The sequence below is a fragment of the Coturnix japonica genome, chromosome 3, assembly GCF_054131305.1.
Source record: "Coturnix japonica strain WE chromosome 3, WE-NBRP24, whole genome shotgun sequence".
In the NCBI taxonomy this organism is placed as follows: Eukaryota; Metazoa; Chordata; class Aves; order Galliformes; family Phasianidae; genus Coturnix; species Coturnix japonica.
In genome coordinates, this window is record NC_140665.1 from 97,871,482 (window position 1) to 97,889,066 (window position 17,585).

Sequence of the window (17,585 nt, forward strand, 5' to 3'; positions counted from 1 at the left end):
TTCCATTCCTAACGACGATGGTTGGTTTTAGAAGCGCTTCAGGCCCCTGCAACGACATCCTGTCATTGGTTTGTGGGGCTGGGATGAGAAGAGATGAAGCTGCCCTTCTGCTGCTGCACCTCACTTTCTCCGCATCCCCCTTCTCCATCAAATCCCTCTTTTACCCATCACAACGGGTTATGAGCTGCCATCCCTTCCCTCACGTTGCTCGGTCGTCATTTGGCACAGCCGTCTCACCCTCGACACATTACAGCCTGTATGTCCCCACGATGCATTTTGTTCAACGGGAAAAATAAGGGGAAAAGAATTCGACGGAGCTTCTTTTTTTTTTTTCTTTCTTTCTTTTTTTTTTTTTTTTTGGTTAAATATGCTTACAGGAAATCTCCGAGACAAAGTGTTCTGTGTTTAAACCCACAGCATATGCAGATTGTGTGCACATCAGAGCGATCGCTACAAAGCAGCGCACCCAGATACAAGATTACGCAGAACAGAGCCAGATGCAGATTTCCACCCGTAAAATCTGTAGTGACTCCAAGCGCGACGGATATTTAAAACAAGAAGGGGGAAGAAAAGAAAAAAAAACGCTGTCGGGAGAGAATCGCACCGACCTATTCAAAGGCTCCCGTGGACTTCAAGAGGCTTTGGATCACGCCCCTGGAGAGAGATGATTTAATAAAGCGGGGGTAATATTTCTTTTCAAGTACACGCTACTTTTTGAAGACAGCTATAGGAGACCGATGACCTTTTAGGAAACACGCTCTCCTGCATGAACGTTCTCGGTGGGGATGGACGGACGGACGGACGGACGGACGGATGGATGGATGGATGGATGGATGGAAAGGAGGGAGGATGGAGGCTCCGAACCTCAGGAGTCAGGGGGTCAGGGTCCGGGATGGGGAGGGGGAGGACGACGCGACGGCGGCGCTGGGGCCGGGGCAGCCTCCCGCGGGGGAGGCAGGAGCGAGGCAGGGAGGCAGGAGGGAAGGAGGGAGGCCGGGGGGAGGCGGAGCCGGGCCGGGCTCCACCGCCTCCCGCCGCCGCCACGATTGGCCCGGCCCGCCCCTCGCCCCGGCGTCCAGGCCGCCTCCCTCCCCGGCTAAAGCGGGCAGTAGGTGAGGGGAAGGCGGCCAGACGGGAGCATGGTCGCGGCTCCGCAGCAGCAACAACAGCAGCAGCAGCACAACCATCACTACCAACACCACCAGCAGCCGCCTCCGCCGCGCCGCGCCTCCCTGCCCGGCCTCCAGCGCGGCTCTCGCCGCCCGCAGCCGCGCGGGGCTCTGCGTTAGCGGCGGGGAGGCTGCGATGCGCAAACCTCCGCCCGCCGCCTCCGCGCATCCCCCCGCCGCCTGAGGCCCCGCGTTACCGGCCCAGGGCCGCCCGCGCCCCGCGGAGGGAGGTAAGCGGTGCGGAGCTCCTGGCAGCGCCGGGCTGACCTGCGCCTGCGCTCGTTGCCCGCATTAAAAACTTCCTGCGTGCCTCCTGCCGCCTGGGGGGTGCCGTGCGGGGCTGTCAGCGTTAGGATCGTGATTGCCGTCTTTTTATTTTCTAATTCTTCTTATTATTATAATATATATATATTTCCCCTTTTCCCTATTTTTATTTAATTTTCTATTTAAAAAAAGGGGGCTCCTAGCCGCAAGCTCAGCCGCTCACCCACAACTTCTGGCTTCTCGCCGAGCCGTGGCCGCCCTGTCCCTGCTGTCCCCCACCCCCGGGGCTGCCCGTCCTCATCGCTCCCCCTCCCCGGGGGTCACCCCGAGCTCCGCCGCTTTCGGATCGGCGCGGCCCCGGGGCACCGGCCGTCCCCAATCCCGTCTCCAACCGCGTCTCGCTGTGCCTGGATCTATTTCCATTCCTCCCCCCTTTACCTCCCTCCCCCTTCCCTACACACACTACCCCTCCCTCTCCCCATCCCTACGCGTGATTTGTAGCAGGAACTTCTCGCCGAAATCCTGCTGAAATAGATAACCTTTCAAAAAAGCGCTTCTTCCACGTTTCTGCCACTCGGTGCTTTGCCGTGTGGCTTTCCTCGCCGGTGTGAGGGGGGTTTGTTTGGCTGCTGCTGGGTTTCCTATTGATGCGGTTCGTTTATTTATTTATTTATTTTTCCTTTTTGTTGTTACTGTGACTCTAACTGTTACTGTTGCTGTTGATTTGTTTTTTAATAACTTGTGACTGAGCCCGAGTGTTGCCTGGCTCCGGTCTGCAGAGCTGCATCCCCCTGGGTACCGTCACAGGGGTTCGTTATTTGACATGGAGTGGCTGTGCCGGGCTGTTGGGTTCAGGTCCCTTCACCTCCCCATGAGGGCTGAGAAAGGAGCAATAGGGCTGGAGGATGCTGGCTTTCATACACTTCATAAACAGGGGCTGCACTCAGGCTGGGATTTTCTCTTTTCCCCTCTATGCATCACTCACAAAGCTGGAAATACACCTAAAATGACAAAGATGGATTTATCTCCCCTCCGACACCCCCTTATAGTCCTGCCCTTCTGGTGCTGGAGTTGGCACCTCACCTTTTGTTTGTTGCATGTGGAAAATGGTTCAGCAAAAGGTAGCGTTCTGGGAACCGCGTTCAAGGGGATTTGATCACTTTTCCATCAGTGAAGCAAAACAACCTGCCTGTTTGCTGCAGGCTCCGTTATCACTTCTAATGGAATATCTCACGTAGCAGGTTTCTAATAAATGGGAAAACTTTCTTCCCTGTTTGTTTCCTTGCCACAACAGAGGCTGAGTGTGTGTGTGCGTCTCGCAGTGATTTACGTGTCTATCGGGGTATCTTTCCGAGGTCGGTTCTGTGATAGTTAAAAATCCAACTCTTGCAGCTTTAAGGTGACTGCAGATAATAATAAGACTGTCTCTTATAATTAGCGATCTGCTGAAACTTTAAATCCTCCCTGTTAGATGTTATGATCTGAGTGAGAGAAGGCAGAGTGTTCCTGCAAGCTTCACTCCTTCAAGGTTTCTTTTCCTCCAACACAAAGCAGCAGTGCCTTCTGTTATTGTTATATTCTGAGTTAAACTGCTAATGGGTTTGAGTTCTTCCTTTTATTTTGGAGGAGAAACAAAGTCCAACCATGTTTTACGCCGGCATTTATCTGTGTCAAACTTTAGTTCTGCTCAGTAGGTTGTTTAATCATCTCTGAATAACATACAGGGCTTTTTTTGTTCCTGTAACTTGTCTTCATTGTGTGTATTTATGGAAGTCGTCTTCGATTTAAGACGAAATATGGGAGCTATGCAAATAATTTAGTGACCCATCCAGGATAAGACTCAGCCAGCGTCTGTAAGCTGCATCTTTCATTGCCTCATTTCACATAGATATCTCTTCCCATAACATCTGTGTCGGTATTTCCTAATAGAAAGTGAATAACGCGTGCTATGTTTTAATTAAACATTACAGTTCAGGATTTTGAGTTATTGCCTCTTCTAAAACATGGGAGCGTCGTTGTTGTTTACGTGGAAGTCAAACAACATCCGGTTACGCCGAGTAGTTGTCTTGCAAGTAAGTGGTCATTAATGCTTAATTTGGATGAATTTTTGTTCGTGCTCCCTTTGCTTCCTGCACAGGGTCTGCAACGAGTGCTGCAACGCGTGCAGGGTTCTCCATCCTGAGCACTGCCCGACTTCTCTGTATTTGTTGTCTCTGGCAGCGTATGAAATGTGTGCACAGTGTGTCAACCTCTCCCTTAACAACAAAACCTGTGAGCAAATGTTCGGCGTGAATTATATTACTGAAATAAAATATTCTATAGTTGTCATGGTTACAAATAGAGGCAGGGTTACTGGTTTTCATCTGCATGCTGGGGAGGGGGGAAATCCAGTTTTGTCACTTCTTTAATTACATTTCTAATGAGTGATGGTCATACTTCAGGTACCCGATAGACGAGATACACAGCCAAGCGGATTTGGTTTGTGTCAAAGTCTTGCTGAAACAAAAAAGTGGCTGTATGCAGGAACGGAGCCTTTCTTGTTCTCCTGCTCTTTTTTAGAGGCAGAAATCTTGAAACACGAAAGTAGCCGCCTCTTCAGCTTTATCCTTCTTCTGGGTTAACGTTCTGTCAGGGCTACTGCTCTTATTCCTCAAACAATAATAAAAAGTATAGAGCGTGCGAGGGGACTGGAAATCTTCTAAATGAAAGTATGTGCCGGTAGTAACCGGTCCAGCAGTGAGATAAGATTTGGGGGGGTATGCTGCGAGCCATACCTGGTGCTATCACTCCTAATGCTTGCTTGTGAGAAGGATTCATTACCCCAGGCTCTCTGTGCTCACCTCGCTTGCTGCCGGCACTGCTTCTCTCCCCACTCCTAGCCCGTTGTTCCCATTGGAGCCGTTCCAGTTCAGTACTCCTCGAACCGTGACCCGGACCGGGCCCATAACTATTCTCAGGCATTGGCACCCATCCCACTGCTGCTTCTCTCTGCAGTTCTTGTCCGTGCCTTCTTGCTTGCCTGAGCTTTTAATTTACTTTGAAAGCCAATGGACCCAATTCTTTTGAAGCACAGATAAACATACCTATTTTTTTGTGGGTTTTTTTTTTTTCCCCTTCCCTTCTTCTATGTGTAGAGCCTCTGTATTGTGGTAGAAACTCACATGTGGCTTTGTGGGAGAAGCACCCCTGGATACATAGATGTAGAGAGAGGTTCCCATCTGCCATGCCTTGTTTAACCTCTGCCCCCTCCCCCTATTATGGGATTTCTTTTTTTGTCATCTAAAAATCAGTTTTTAGGTTTTTGTTGTATTTATTTTTTAAAGTTTTTGGAGTTATTTTGTCAATTGTTAACCTTTAATTTTTGTTTTTAAGCATCCCTTGTTAGCATCCTATTGAGTATGTTACAGAGGCTCTCGCAGTGCCCTGCCCTCTCACTTGCACTGATCCACCTGGATTCACTGCAGGGCCAGGGGGCCAAGGAACCCAACGTTCTGATCCCAAGGCTCCTCTTTGCAGAACATCAGCTTCATAATGTTCCACAGAGGTCTGCATTGTTTTCAGATCATTAATTCTTTGTGCCGTAATCAAGGCTTTCAGCTGGCTGAAATCTCAGCATGGCTTGGCAAATTATTTGGTTCTACAGCCTTTTTTTTTTTTTTCCCCCTTCCTTCCCATTTCAGTTGCTTGGTTTGGAAACATTCAGCCGTACCGTGTGACCTTAAACACGGTTCAGTGCCATTGGTTTCTGAGGTTTATTTGTGTATCTAATAACTTTCTTAAGCACTCATCTCTCCCCAGCAGCAATACTGTACTGACAGGTTTCAAACTTACCTGATTTGTAACCTGTGGGCTTTAAGGTATAGGTAAGTTTGCCTTAGTATACTGTGGGGTCCTTGAAAGCGTGGTGTTAACCCTTTGTTGCATTGATATATTTTTTTTTTAACTTCCTTTCTGCACAGAGAGGTGAGGGGTTTAGCTTCCCTCTATGTTGTCCGCTCTCCTATAGAGTTCCCTATATGAAGCTGAGGCTCCGTGCAAGGGCCGAGCGCGGCCTTCTCCCCATGCCCCGCCAACAGCAGCACCGTGTATGAAGATGTGTGAGATATAAACAGCTTTGACATGCTCCTGACACTTTCACGTTGCCTTTGTTGCCCAAAGTACAAAGGACTCTTCCTCTCCCAGGAGGAGATTAAAAGGAAGTAGATTAGAAATCTCTACAGGAACGCCTCTCCGTCAGGTTTTTGAAACTCAACGCTTTGCAGGTTATGAATATGCGCTGTTTACCTCTTATGGTTAAAACGGGATTGAAGAGAATTTATACCAGAGGTGCCCTGAGAAGCCTTCCCTGTGCTGTTGTTATGCAGCCGGTTACCTCCGGGCTGTCTTGACCATCTGATAAATGACAGTAACTGAATTCCTAGTCACACTCTTCCATAAATAATTTTATGTCGTGGATTAGAATACCAGGAACATGGGGCTGTTTCCCTTAATTTTTGTGTGCTGCTCGTTTGTTATTTTATTTTATTAACCTACAGTGCTTGGGTTTTCAGATAGCCTGGACTTAGATTTCTGTTGCTGGCATTAGTATAGGAAAAATACTTAGGTTTTTAGTAGCCTTATAGTTCAGGTAGCTTTATGATGGCTTATGGAAGTCACACTGATATGTTGAAGCAGTCTGCGCGAACTACAGACAAAGGCTTTCTATCATGAATTCGATGTTGCTTTTTCAGTCTAGTTTTGTTTCAGTTCTTATTAATTCCTTGTCATGCAACTGAACGTACAAAAGTGATATCAAGTGCTGGCACTTCAAACAGAACCCGGACAGGTTTGACTTACTGGAACACGCAAATGCACAATTCCTGGATTTACCCCGTATTCCAGGGCTAAGCTCTACATAGATATAGGTGAAATTAAATTTAATTGGAGAAAAAAAAATAGATTATTTCTAGGGATTATCTTTTGGAACTAAATCAGCGCAGCAGTTTGCAAGAAAAGCTGCCACTGATGTGATTCCTTTGCAGTGTTGCTGTTAACCAGGAACTGCTGGATTTGCGTGTTGTGGAAGTTTTCTTGGCCTGTGTGTGTATAGTTGAGATACTCTGGGAAGAAGCCTTGAGGCTCACATGGTGTCAGTGGCTGAACCGCTGCTGCTGCAGGGCTTGGCTTCAGTACATATCCTGAGCAGTTGAGCTGGACTTTAATCATCTGTCTATTGATATTTGTGAGCATTGAGAAGAGGCACTTTATCTGCTTTGACTTTTTCTTTCCCACAAAAAACAAATCCACGATTTGCATGACAACGTGGACAGTAGAAATCCAGGATTTAAAGTGTGATTTAAGAGCTTTTTCCTCCAGATACTTGTCCAAGTCCGTGCTGAAGAGTGATAATACTTAAATCAGATAATTCTGCTTTGAGATGAGCTTTGTTGGGCCTGTATGAGGATTTTGGTTCTTGGTTTGTGAGTGCTGAGCGGTGGGTTTGCAGATCACAACACGCTGTATCTACCTGAAGAAACGTTTCCCTCCTCAGGCTGAGACTCAGACATGCTCTTCTCCTTATGAATGGAGAGAGAAGGATTTCAAAGCCTCTGGTTCTTCCAGCCACAGGTAAACCACAGACCAAAAGAGGGCAAGGAGTTCAGAAAGATCATCCTTTCATCGTTCTACAACAAGAAATAACTTCAGAGTGGATGCAGCTGTGTTTACCTGTGCTTTGAAATACACGTGTCTTGCAAATTTCTGTTGACTGGTTGCTTGTTGAGCACCTGAATTCATTAAATGATTCCTAACATATTGAGTCTTTCAAAAACTTCAATTTTTTTTTTTTTTTTACTTTCTCTCCGTTTTATTCTCTTGCTTGCCAAGAGTGGGGGGAAAAAGTGCCAAGTTGGAACACTTGATGCTACAAAATGCTGTCAGGTATATAAATGTCTGGGAAGTGCTTTTGAAACTATATGAAATGCTGTAAAGAAAAAAACAAAACCCATGACCTTAAGTAATATTTTATTGAGCTTATTTCTTCTCCTTTCATGATATTTGGGAATGGGATGGGGAGAAGTTGTGAACTCTGAATGGAACTTCAGTGCTCTGCCTCTTGTTCTGAAATGCAAAGTACACGTGTAAGTAACATAGAATAGCTATCACTTGTCTCAACCTATCCACTATGAAATAGCCCTTTCATTTATTTTTTTAAACTGTATTCTTAGGATTTTGGTGTTATTGCTTGGACTGTCAAAGTTAGCAGTGGTTTTAGCAGTGGAAGTTGGTTCTTCTTTGTTGTTTGATGGCTTTTGTTTTTTCCCCAAGTTTTTTGGTCTTCTGCTCTTTTCTGGGCTTGTTGAATGTGATGTATTAGAGGGTATAAGGGATATATCAGAGGGATGTTGTGAGAAACAAAAAGGATCGAAGGAACTTCTTCCATCAAAATTGTGCAAGGAGCACAAGGCCCTGGTATAGATGGTGATTTCCAGAGGATGGAAATAAGCTGCTTCCTGATTATATGATGCTGGTTAAATTTTAAGGATTCCAATTAAGAAAAATGGATATTTATGCAAGTGGTAACTACTTCAAAGCTGCAGTTAATTCATCTTTCTCCCTTCCACCCCTGGGAATAGGAATAGATGGAACCAAGCCCATACGGATGTGCTCCATCATGGATGTGGAGTGCTCTGCTTCCTTCCAGGCTAGTTGCTGATTGTAGGAAATTTTGCACTGAAATTCATTAAGTGCAATGAACTTCTTAAATTCCAGAAGGGCAGTTAAAGAGTTTGTTGCACCTTGCTGGATGCAGTAGGTGTGGGAGATGGTGCTTTACTGTCTCTATTTCAGAGTAGGGATGTGTGAAATCCTCAGTCATACCTGAAGTTTTAGAATCAGAAAACAGATCTTGGAAGTGTGGCATTTACCTCTTCCTTCTTTCAAATGATTTACTTAACTTAGGGGCACCTGCCCAGTACTATTCCTGCTCCCCCCCGACCTGCTCTACTTCATAAACAGCTTGATATATTACATCTGAAAAACCTAGATAATACCAAGAGTACTTTTCAGCATACCCTGTTGGGAGCCAAGAAATACCAAATATAGCAAGGATACAGTGTGATGAGAGGCTATGAAAAATGCTTCTTAAGGTGAAGAAAGTGTGTGGTTAACATTTCCAGGTCATCTCTGATGGAATTGCTAATACAGTGCAAGGCAAAATGTTATATATACTGCACTGTCCTATTTATTATAATATTTATGGCTCGTCATAGGAGGAAAGTATAGATTGAAGCAGAATACAATGTACTAAATGTGGTTCTTTTTCTCCTCTACCCCAATATTTCACGTTTCTAAACCTTGCATATACCAATCAATAGTCAATTACAAGGAGAATTAAACTGGGAGAAGCTTGCATGTATTTGCATGTCGTAACTTATTTCTCGGTCTGTGGCTTTGTATTGCTTTTCCCCCACGTCATGTTTTGTTTTTTTTTTGTAAACAAAAACAAAACCCTCCAAAATATTTGTACAATTACTTCTAATAGCATGGCTTGCTGTGTCCTATTTGAATACTGTCAATATGGATTTCTGGTACAGCCTTTTTGCAATGCCCTGCTTGCTGGCAACATCAGTCAAATGTTTGTAGCTACTTCTTTGCTTCTGTTTTATAATAGCTGGACATCAAGGTATTAGGCTTCAGATCAAATGTTGCTCTTGGTTACACACATGTAGTTCATAGAAATCAATGTTGCATAGACATAAATGAGTTGGATTTGATCTTTTTGCGAGTTAACTCTTATTGCACTTAGACTGATGCTAGTTTGGATTGAATGCTCTATCTACAGCTTGGAATGCATGAGACTTCAGTTTATTATGGCTGTGTATTACCCTGAGAGCAATGACCACCCCTCTTGATTTCTGTTAAGCCTCGAGACTGTAAACAAATGTAATGAGATTGGATTAAAAGCCGCCTATAGTGTGTAAGAGCTGGAAGGTAGTTCAGTGGGACCTTCTAGGGAGCCTCGTGATTGATCTTGATGTGTGAATTGTCACAAAAGCCGCTGAACTGTGGACCATATCCTGAACTAGTTAACACTTGTGGAGCTGACATGTTCCAATATGTATCTGATGTTGTGCCGTGCTTCTGTACCCTGAGGAACAAATCACTTGTGAAATTCAACTGTGAAGGTCTTAAGGTCAAGGGAAGAGTCTGCAAATCTCTGTGGATGACAGCAGCTGCTAAAGAGGGGATGAGCAGTAGCAGAGCGGGCACATTTTTCTGGTCTCTTTGCTCTTTGCTTTGTGTGGCCCAGGTACTTCAGTCCATCTCTCCTTCTTTTCTTCTTTCCTCTGTTTTGTGTTATAAAATGGGCCAAACTTGTCCTTGGCCCAAATCAGTTGAATTCAGTGAGGTTACAGTCTGGTACCTTGAAAATCTTAGATAAATGTTCTGCCAGTTCTTCAAGATTATCAAATCCCTGAAGTAAAGCTTATTTTTTTCCAGTACATTTCTCTCTTTATTTTATTTTTTTCTTTTTTTTTCTTTTTTTTGGTTGGAAGAAAAATGTGTAATTTTATGATTAAACCTGTGGGCAGTTGTAGCTTCACAGCATCACAACCTTATCTCTCTCTGAACTAAATGGGCAATGGGAAGTTGTGGCTGATATTGGAGTTATTTGGAGGAGGAGAGTTAGAAAGAAAAACAGCACAGAAAGTAAGGAAACAAAAAGGTTTGTCTGAAGTCTGTAAAATACCGGGCAGGCTCAAAGAAATTGGGCTTCAATACAGAAAAGCAGTCACAGGCGGAGAGGGGAATTGTGGTTCGCTTGCTGCTGTTATACCCTTTATTTTTGTTTGGGGTGTTGTTTTTTTTTTCCCCCCCTCAACTCAGATAGAAAATTCTGAAAGTGTTTGTGCATGGAGAGGGGGGAAGGAGCCACTCTCACTAAGAGAGAAATTGCAGCAAGTTTTCCTTAAACTCACTGTTTCAATATCACACTTGAACAGTTCACAGCAGCATCCTTCAAGCCTTCTAAAAGCTGTTCTTAGACAAATCTTGTGGCTGCAGCAGTTAAGTTATTGAAGTATTGTATTGCAAGGATAATGCAAGTAAAACAAGCAAAAACCCACCTCTGTGCTGTGATGGTTGCTTTGTTTGAAGTAGTTCAGGCAGTTTTCTGATGGCATGGCTAAGCTGGTCTGGACTATAGATGGGTGAAGCTGGGAGGCTGAGGCTAATTCCTGATGGAAACAAAGGTATTGCCTCAGCAGAGGCACCTGCTGCTTGAGGTGGTGGTTTACTTGAGGCATTGGGTACCCTGTTCTGATCTGAAGAACTCAGTACATTGTTTAGGCTCCTGCTGTGAGTAAAAGTCATGGTTAACTCTTTCTTCCTCCTGTTTTCAGGCCACAGCATTTATCAGGCAGTTACCTTCAGGAAAACGTGAACAGGCTCTGATTTCCTATAGGTGCTTACTGAAATGGCATTGCATATCACAAGCCTTCCTGCTATCTAGATGTTACCTTGCAAAGTGATGAACATACCAGTCTTTGGTTATATGGATGGGTTTTTTTAAAGGGTAAAATCTGTTTTTTCTGTGTAAAATTGCTGTTGAATCTATAAGCAATCGGAGCTGTGCAGCTTTGGGCTATCTTCTTAATTAGAAAATTCAAAGAGACAGGGGAAAAAAAAATAGTGGTTTTCGTCTGTGCTTGACAGGCATAGTAGCACATATTGTATATAAAAACATGTAATATTTAATAATAGTGTGATATTATATATGTGTGCATGTGTTTTAAGGGTCAGGGATTGATAGAAATAGTTTAACTTATACCTGTACTTGCTAATTTAACTGCAAAGCTTATTGAGAAAAAGACTAACTATCAGGATAAGATCCAAGAAATGTCAGTACTAATCTGTGTCTAGAAAATCTGTTGGTTTTAACTTAAGGCAAAATCTAAGAGCACAGACATCATGCATATATAACTACACATGCACGAGTACAGTATCTTGGCTTGTTACATCTAATAAATAAGCTTCACTGTAGCTGCAATCAACACAGTGTCTAGAGATGTCTGCAAGAGTGATGATCGTAAATCAGTACAGTACAGCACCAAGTGACAGCGTTGGTCTGTGAAACCCTCAGCTTCTGTCTTCAAAGCCAATTGCAAATGTAGCTCTGTGCCTCTTGGTGGGCTGTTGGCAAAGAAGAATAAACAGGGGGATCTTTGGATCTTACACACAAAGTTTCTGATGTCTGAGCTAAAAATGATCTGTTAGCCGAGCCTGGAGCTGGCTTATTGCTGAGATGTGACCTGGCTGCCACTAGAGAGGGACGGAGCTCTGCACAGAGCAGGGGTGTGTTACTGTTGTAAAGGGCAATTTTCAGATAAATGAGGGCTTTTTCGTCACTATTGCTCGCCTTTTAGAGGATAGAAAAGGGGAAGGTAGATATCGAATCTCACCACTGTTTATGCCTCAGAACAACATGCGAAGCAAGGCTCTGTTGCCTAGAAGTATCTCTGGAAAGAACAAAGTGCTTCACATCCCATATATGTGATGTATGTAAGTATTTGTAGGTTTTATATGTATCTGGTTTAGGAATATGATACATAACATTGTAAGACATAAAACAACCATTAATGGCCAGTTGGATTGTGAGAGCAGGAATCAAATTCTGAACTGCCTGGGTGAGTAGAGGAAGTGTTGTTTCCTATATGGACTGGAAGCACAAAGGAGCATAGAGCAAGCAATGGGGTTTTCCCATGTTCCTTCATAGGATGGGAATGTTTTATGCTGCTTATCCTTATTTAGTCGTGACCCTGGAACTTTTTTGTTTAGGGAGGAGGTGGAAGTAAATAGAGTCATAGAAGACACATGGGGTCAGCTTTGGTTCTGTGTGTAACTGTGGCTTCTGATGGCTGTGTTACAGTGGTCAGGCTTATGTAGTTGGGTCTTGACTGAAAGCTTTCCTTCTCTGCATTGGCTGTTATCAAAGAGCTTCTCTTTTCCTTTCTTTTATGTATATCCTCAAAGTAGCTGCAGTAGCGGTCTGAACCCTGGTTGCTGCATTACCTCTTCACTCGCTGTATCTTAAGCTTCCAGTTCTCTTCTTTCGATTTATTTCACATCTGCACCACCCATAATTACGGAGCATCTTCAGGATGAAACACATCCTGGTAATTTCAATTTATTTCTGAGGACTTCTCTGTCCTTGCCTCCTCCTTCGAGGCACTGAATCTTCAGGGATGAGGGCTGATGCTTGCTGTGCAATGAAGGCTTTCTTTCTAGCTGAGCCTCATGCTCCAACAGGACGAGCAACTCTCAACTATGAAAACACAGCTCTTCCCCACCCCTCTTTTCTCTGTTCCAATCTACAAAGATTCTTTTATGCTGAGGCAAAGAGAATGCAACTTTCTTTTTCAGCTTTGTCTAACCCCTTCTCTTTGGAGAGGAGTAAGCATCCTAAAAAGGCAAAGTGAACATTAAAGAGTAATTTGGGCAGTGATGGAATGCTTAAATAGGATTTACTATTATTTTTTTTATTATTTTTGACTTTGGATTAGAAACAAGAAATACTTTTTGGCTTGATACTTAGCAGCATAACATGTGCTTTCCAGCCAGGGGTGTAGCTGTTTCTTCTGGAAAGCAAGTATGTGCTTTGTCTCACTCTGTTTTAAAAATAGTAACCCCAGGAATATATTGAAGTCTATTATAAAATGTTAAGGAGGTGGTTGTTGCTGTAGAGGTCTGCAGTCACGCCCACCAGAGGGCATTTTATCACCAATTTCTTGGGGAGAAAGTGAATTCTTAAGTGATAAGTAAAGTACTAAATATTGGATATAAAAGTAGTGTATAAAACATTGTACAGATAGCTTTTTTTTGTTGTTTGTTTATATATAAATAAATATGCTTATTTCCTGGCTGTATTTATATGTAAATAAGTAACCGTGTCAGCTTGGGTAGTTGGGTTTCCCCTTGGCTCCCTAAGTAATCCCTAATTTTACTTAGGGATAATCTGAAGAAAAGGGGACTCTGAAGCTTACCAACAGCTGGTACAGCTATTGGTTACCAGGAAACAAATACCTGTACCCCCAGGCCAAATAAGTGCAACAGATACTCTGGGTGGTTGGGGTGTAGGTACCTCAAATAACCTCCTTGCAGGGCTTCTCCGGAGCAAGGGCTGCTGTTTGGAAGCCCTGCTCATTTAGAAGGCTGGAATTTGCAAATGCACTTAATAGTAAAGCCTGTGCATCATAAGGAAACACTTGGCAGCCAGGGAAGTGTACATCTGCCAGATGGACCTGACGTCTTGCATTTGGCAGCAGTTAATGCTAAGGCATGGTATGCAGAATGCAAGAGTGACAGCTAAGAAATGAGGTTTTACTTTAGAAAACTGTGTTTTAGTTTTATTTTTCTCTGATCCCATCCATTTTCTGTGATAAAATAAAACCTCTGCAAAAAGCCAAAAAATAAGTCTGCTGCTGAAAATAGTCTCATCCCTTTACAGGGCGCTTCCTTGTAAAGTTAACATCTGTGCTGAAGGTTTGGCTGCCCCTGTTTGGATCTGTGACCTTCGTCAGCCTGGTACAGCGTGCATAATGTGATTTAATTCCTTTTGGTTCCCTGTGGACAAATGTATTCACTCCACCAGAGCCCTCATGACTTGTCTGCAGCCTCAGCAGAGCCTTGGGGTCATATGAGCACGGGAGACCAAACTGCAAACCTGGGTGAGGATTTGAGTAGCTTGTGCTGAGACAGGAAGGCAGGACAGTAGGGGAAACACTCCTCCCTGTGCGTGATCCTAATTGCATGAATGTGGGATGGTGCTGTAAGTCCTCTGCATGGAGATTTGAGTGCTCATGGCAAGCAAAGCTCAGGGACTTGTGATTGGGACTCATTACATTTGTGGCCATCTGGATAAGAGTGGGAATCAGGCTCACTGAGTTTCTAAAAGACCTCAAAGATTGCCTAGTCCAACTAGGAAAACCTAGCCCAGTGTTTTCCCACTACAGTACCACACCTCCGTGGTTCTTGATCACCTCCAGGGACATTTACTCCACCATCTTTCCAGGCAGCTGGATCCAATGCCACAATACTCTTGGAGATGAATAGTTCAGAGCCTTATCTGTTGCTTGCCAAAGTGACTGATAGAATGAAAATGGATCACAATGGAATCTGGATGATTTTAATTTTTTTGCTTCCCAAATTGTTCTGGACAACAGTGCATGTTATTGGAGCAAAGGAAATATGGGCCTAGACGCAGCCAACCACGGCTGCACTGAAGCGTATATAAGGGGCTTTATTAAGGGGTAAAGCCCTGATTTGCAGAGGTTGGGGTTGTGTTGGTTAGAATGAAGGGAAGCAATGCCTGCCAGCAGCGCAATTCTCTGGAGAGCACCAGCTGTGGAGAAGATCCTTATGGTATGGATAGATGCACCTTCTTTTGCTGGAGGGGAACTGGTGGTCTGACAGTGTTAGAACGAGGGAAAATGACTTTTAAATGAAAGAGGGGAGACTTAGGTTAGATGTTAGGAAGGAATTCTTTTCTCAGAGGGTAGTGAGGTACTGGTATAGGCTGCCTGGAAAGTCTTTGGCTGCCCCATGGCTGTAGGCATTCAGAGTAATTGGATGGAGTCCTGGGTAGCCTGATCTGGTGGGTGGTAACACTGCATAAAGCAGAGGGGTTGAAGCTAAATGATCTTGTATGCCCTCGCTAGTTTAAGCCATTCACTGATTCTGTCAGTATAATGTGGGTGGGAGGCAGAAGGTAGCTGTGGCCTCCCACTATTCCTAGCTTTTTTTATTCAACAGGAAGGTGCAAGTGGAAGCAGCACTGTGGTTTGTAGGCATCTTTACTCCCCACAGAACTCAGTTAAGGCACTCAAAAGTGGTTGTTGGGGAATGGTGTAGAAAGAAGTGCTCACACCCTAAAAATAAATCTGTGCAATGAAAAAGTGAGGTGGAGAATTAATCAAGACCAGCTCCTGCCTGATCAGCAGCAGGCTTCTAGTAAAAAGCCTGAATGTTTTAGCCTCCTTATTCAGATGATAGATCCTTTAGCCTTGAAATTTATTTATTTTTCCAGCGATGTTTGTATCTGTGCAAATAAATGACTTATAAGAAAAAAAGCAACACAACATTTTATTAATCCTCTGAGACCGGAACTTTGAATAACATTTTCAGCTAAATAAATTTGCTTTCCAGAACTGTCCTGAAGTATTTCTGTGTCCTGCATCTTTGCCACTTTTTTTGTCCTTGAATTTACTAGTTTAACTTCACGGAATCATAGAATGGCCTGGGTTGAAAAGGTCTTCAAAGGTCGTTTAGTTTCAACCTCCCTGCCATAGGCAGGGTTACCAACCACCAGGCCAAGTTGCCCAGAGCCACATCCAGCCTGGCCTTGAAAGCCAGTGTTGTAAAATATCACCCAGGTATTGTAGAAGGAATAATACAGTTAATGGCAATGGCTTTTTTCTTTTTTTTCCCCCCACTAATTTTGGCAACTAGGTGGGCAAAGTGTAAATTTGCAGACCCAACTGTAGAGACTTGAGACGTTCTTGTTGTGGGTGAGTTGGTCTGTTAAGAACCTGGTTAGGATTAAACAAAAAAACAACCAAAAAGCTGTTAAGATTTAAAAAAAAAAAAAAAAAGTAGATGGCAGCACTAAGCTGTTCTGAGAGAGAGGATTTGAAGGTGAGAAGGATGAAAAAGCCTGTTAAATTTGCAATTATTGCAACAGTGCAAAGCTCCCGCAACACTATAGTAACTCATATTAGCAGAAGAACCTTGCAATCTGGTTTCCCTGCTGTTACACTGGGAATAGATACTACTGCTTCCTCTCATTTCATTAGCAAGGACCATATGAGGTCTCAGTGTAATTCTGAGCTAAAACAAGCACATATCTAGGTTTCCTACAGAGTGACTTAAGGATTTGACCTGGCTGCTGTTTGTATCTTGGTGCTAACTTATTAACTGTACAGCTATTGTATCAGAAATCCTTGGCTTCCAAAGTATGTGCAACAACATATTTAACTTCTCTGTATTTTCATTTTGGCATATAGAGCTGTGGCAAAGTTCTGGAAGTTATTTGCTCAGTTACAGTACCATGTAGCCAATAACAGTTTTAACAGAATTAGCCTAGAGCCACTCCAGACCAGACTGAAGCATTACAAACATGCTGTTTACTCGGGATTTGTATCTATATTTTAATGTGCTTTAGCAGGTGCCTTCTCAAAAACAGCTACTTGACACCTTTAGCTCACTTGCTGCTTTCCTCAGTCTTGTATTGAGCATGGATTTAGGTCATCTCTAGGGAAGGAGCAGAGGGTTAAAAAACTCCACTACAGCTGCAGTGGAGCCAGCTGCCTTGCTTGTAAAATAGTTTTGAGCAGAGAAAGCTTGTCTTTCCATTTTCTGAGCTGCAAAATAAAGCCAGAAAAAAAAATATGTTAACAATGTTGTTTTCTTGGACTTTGCGTCAGCCTGACCACCAAAATTCAGAGTTCACAGTGTGACCCCAGGGAGGGGAAGAAACTTGGATACCTTGATATGCAGCTTTGAACAAAACAGAGGCAAATCCATGTGGTTTAATTTTGACATAAGAATGAATCTAGCTATTTTGAACTTGGACCCATCCATTAGTGGGCAGGGAAGCCCACTGAAGGTGCAGGAAAGGAGCCCCTTTCAGAGCTTGTAGTGGTAGAAAATGAGGCTTTGTGGATGCAAGCCAGCATGCAGCAAAAAAGAGGTAATAAATGCTAACTGCTGGGGATCAAGGTTGATTTATAGCACATCATTATTTTTTGAAGGCTTGTAGGTCTGTAGAGAATGTAGGCTTGTAGAGCCTAACTGAAAGAATTGGGATTGCTGTAGCTGAGACTGGAGCTGATCCAAACAGCCTGTGGTCTTTGGCCTCCGAGGGCTTACAGGCCATCCCTAGAACCTGTTTTGGTCTGCTCCAGCTGAATTTCTTTTCAGCATACTTAACTAAAAATAACTTGCAGATGGCCATCAGTGCATGACCCAAGTGCCTTTGTTGGGGCATCGTGTTGCTGTGGAGGGGCCTGCCCTCTGGCATGCCAGTAGCTCTTCAGGGCTATCGGGCCTGGTGTGTGTGATAGGAGAGCCCCATTCCTCATCTGCCTGTGAGGACTTAACTTTGTGCAATGCTTC

General features: G+C 43.8%; 1 protein-coding gene across 20 annotated transcripts in view; it reads left to right on the forward strand.

The window, feature by feature from the left end:
* Nucleotides 1-1,103: 1,103 nt before the first annotated feature.
* Nucleotides 1,104-17,585, forward strand: part of KLHL29 (kelch like family member 29) — a 397,537-nt gene continuing 381,055 nt past the window's right edge. For all 20 annotated transcript variants that reach the window (XM_085543958.1, XM_032443409.2, XM_032443408.2 and 17 more), the window contains exon 1: nucleotides 1,104-1,399. The gene's annotated coding sequence lies outside the window, so the exon portion shown is untranslated. The remainder of the gene's footprint in view (nucleotides 1,400-17,585) is intronic.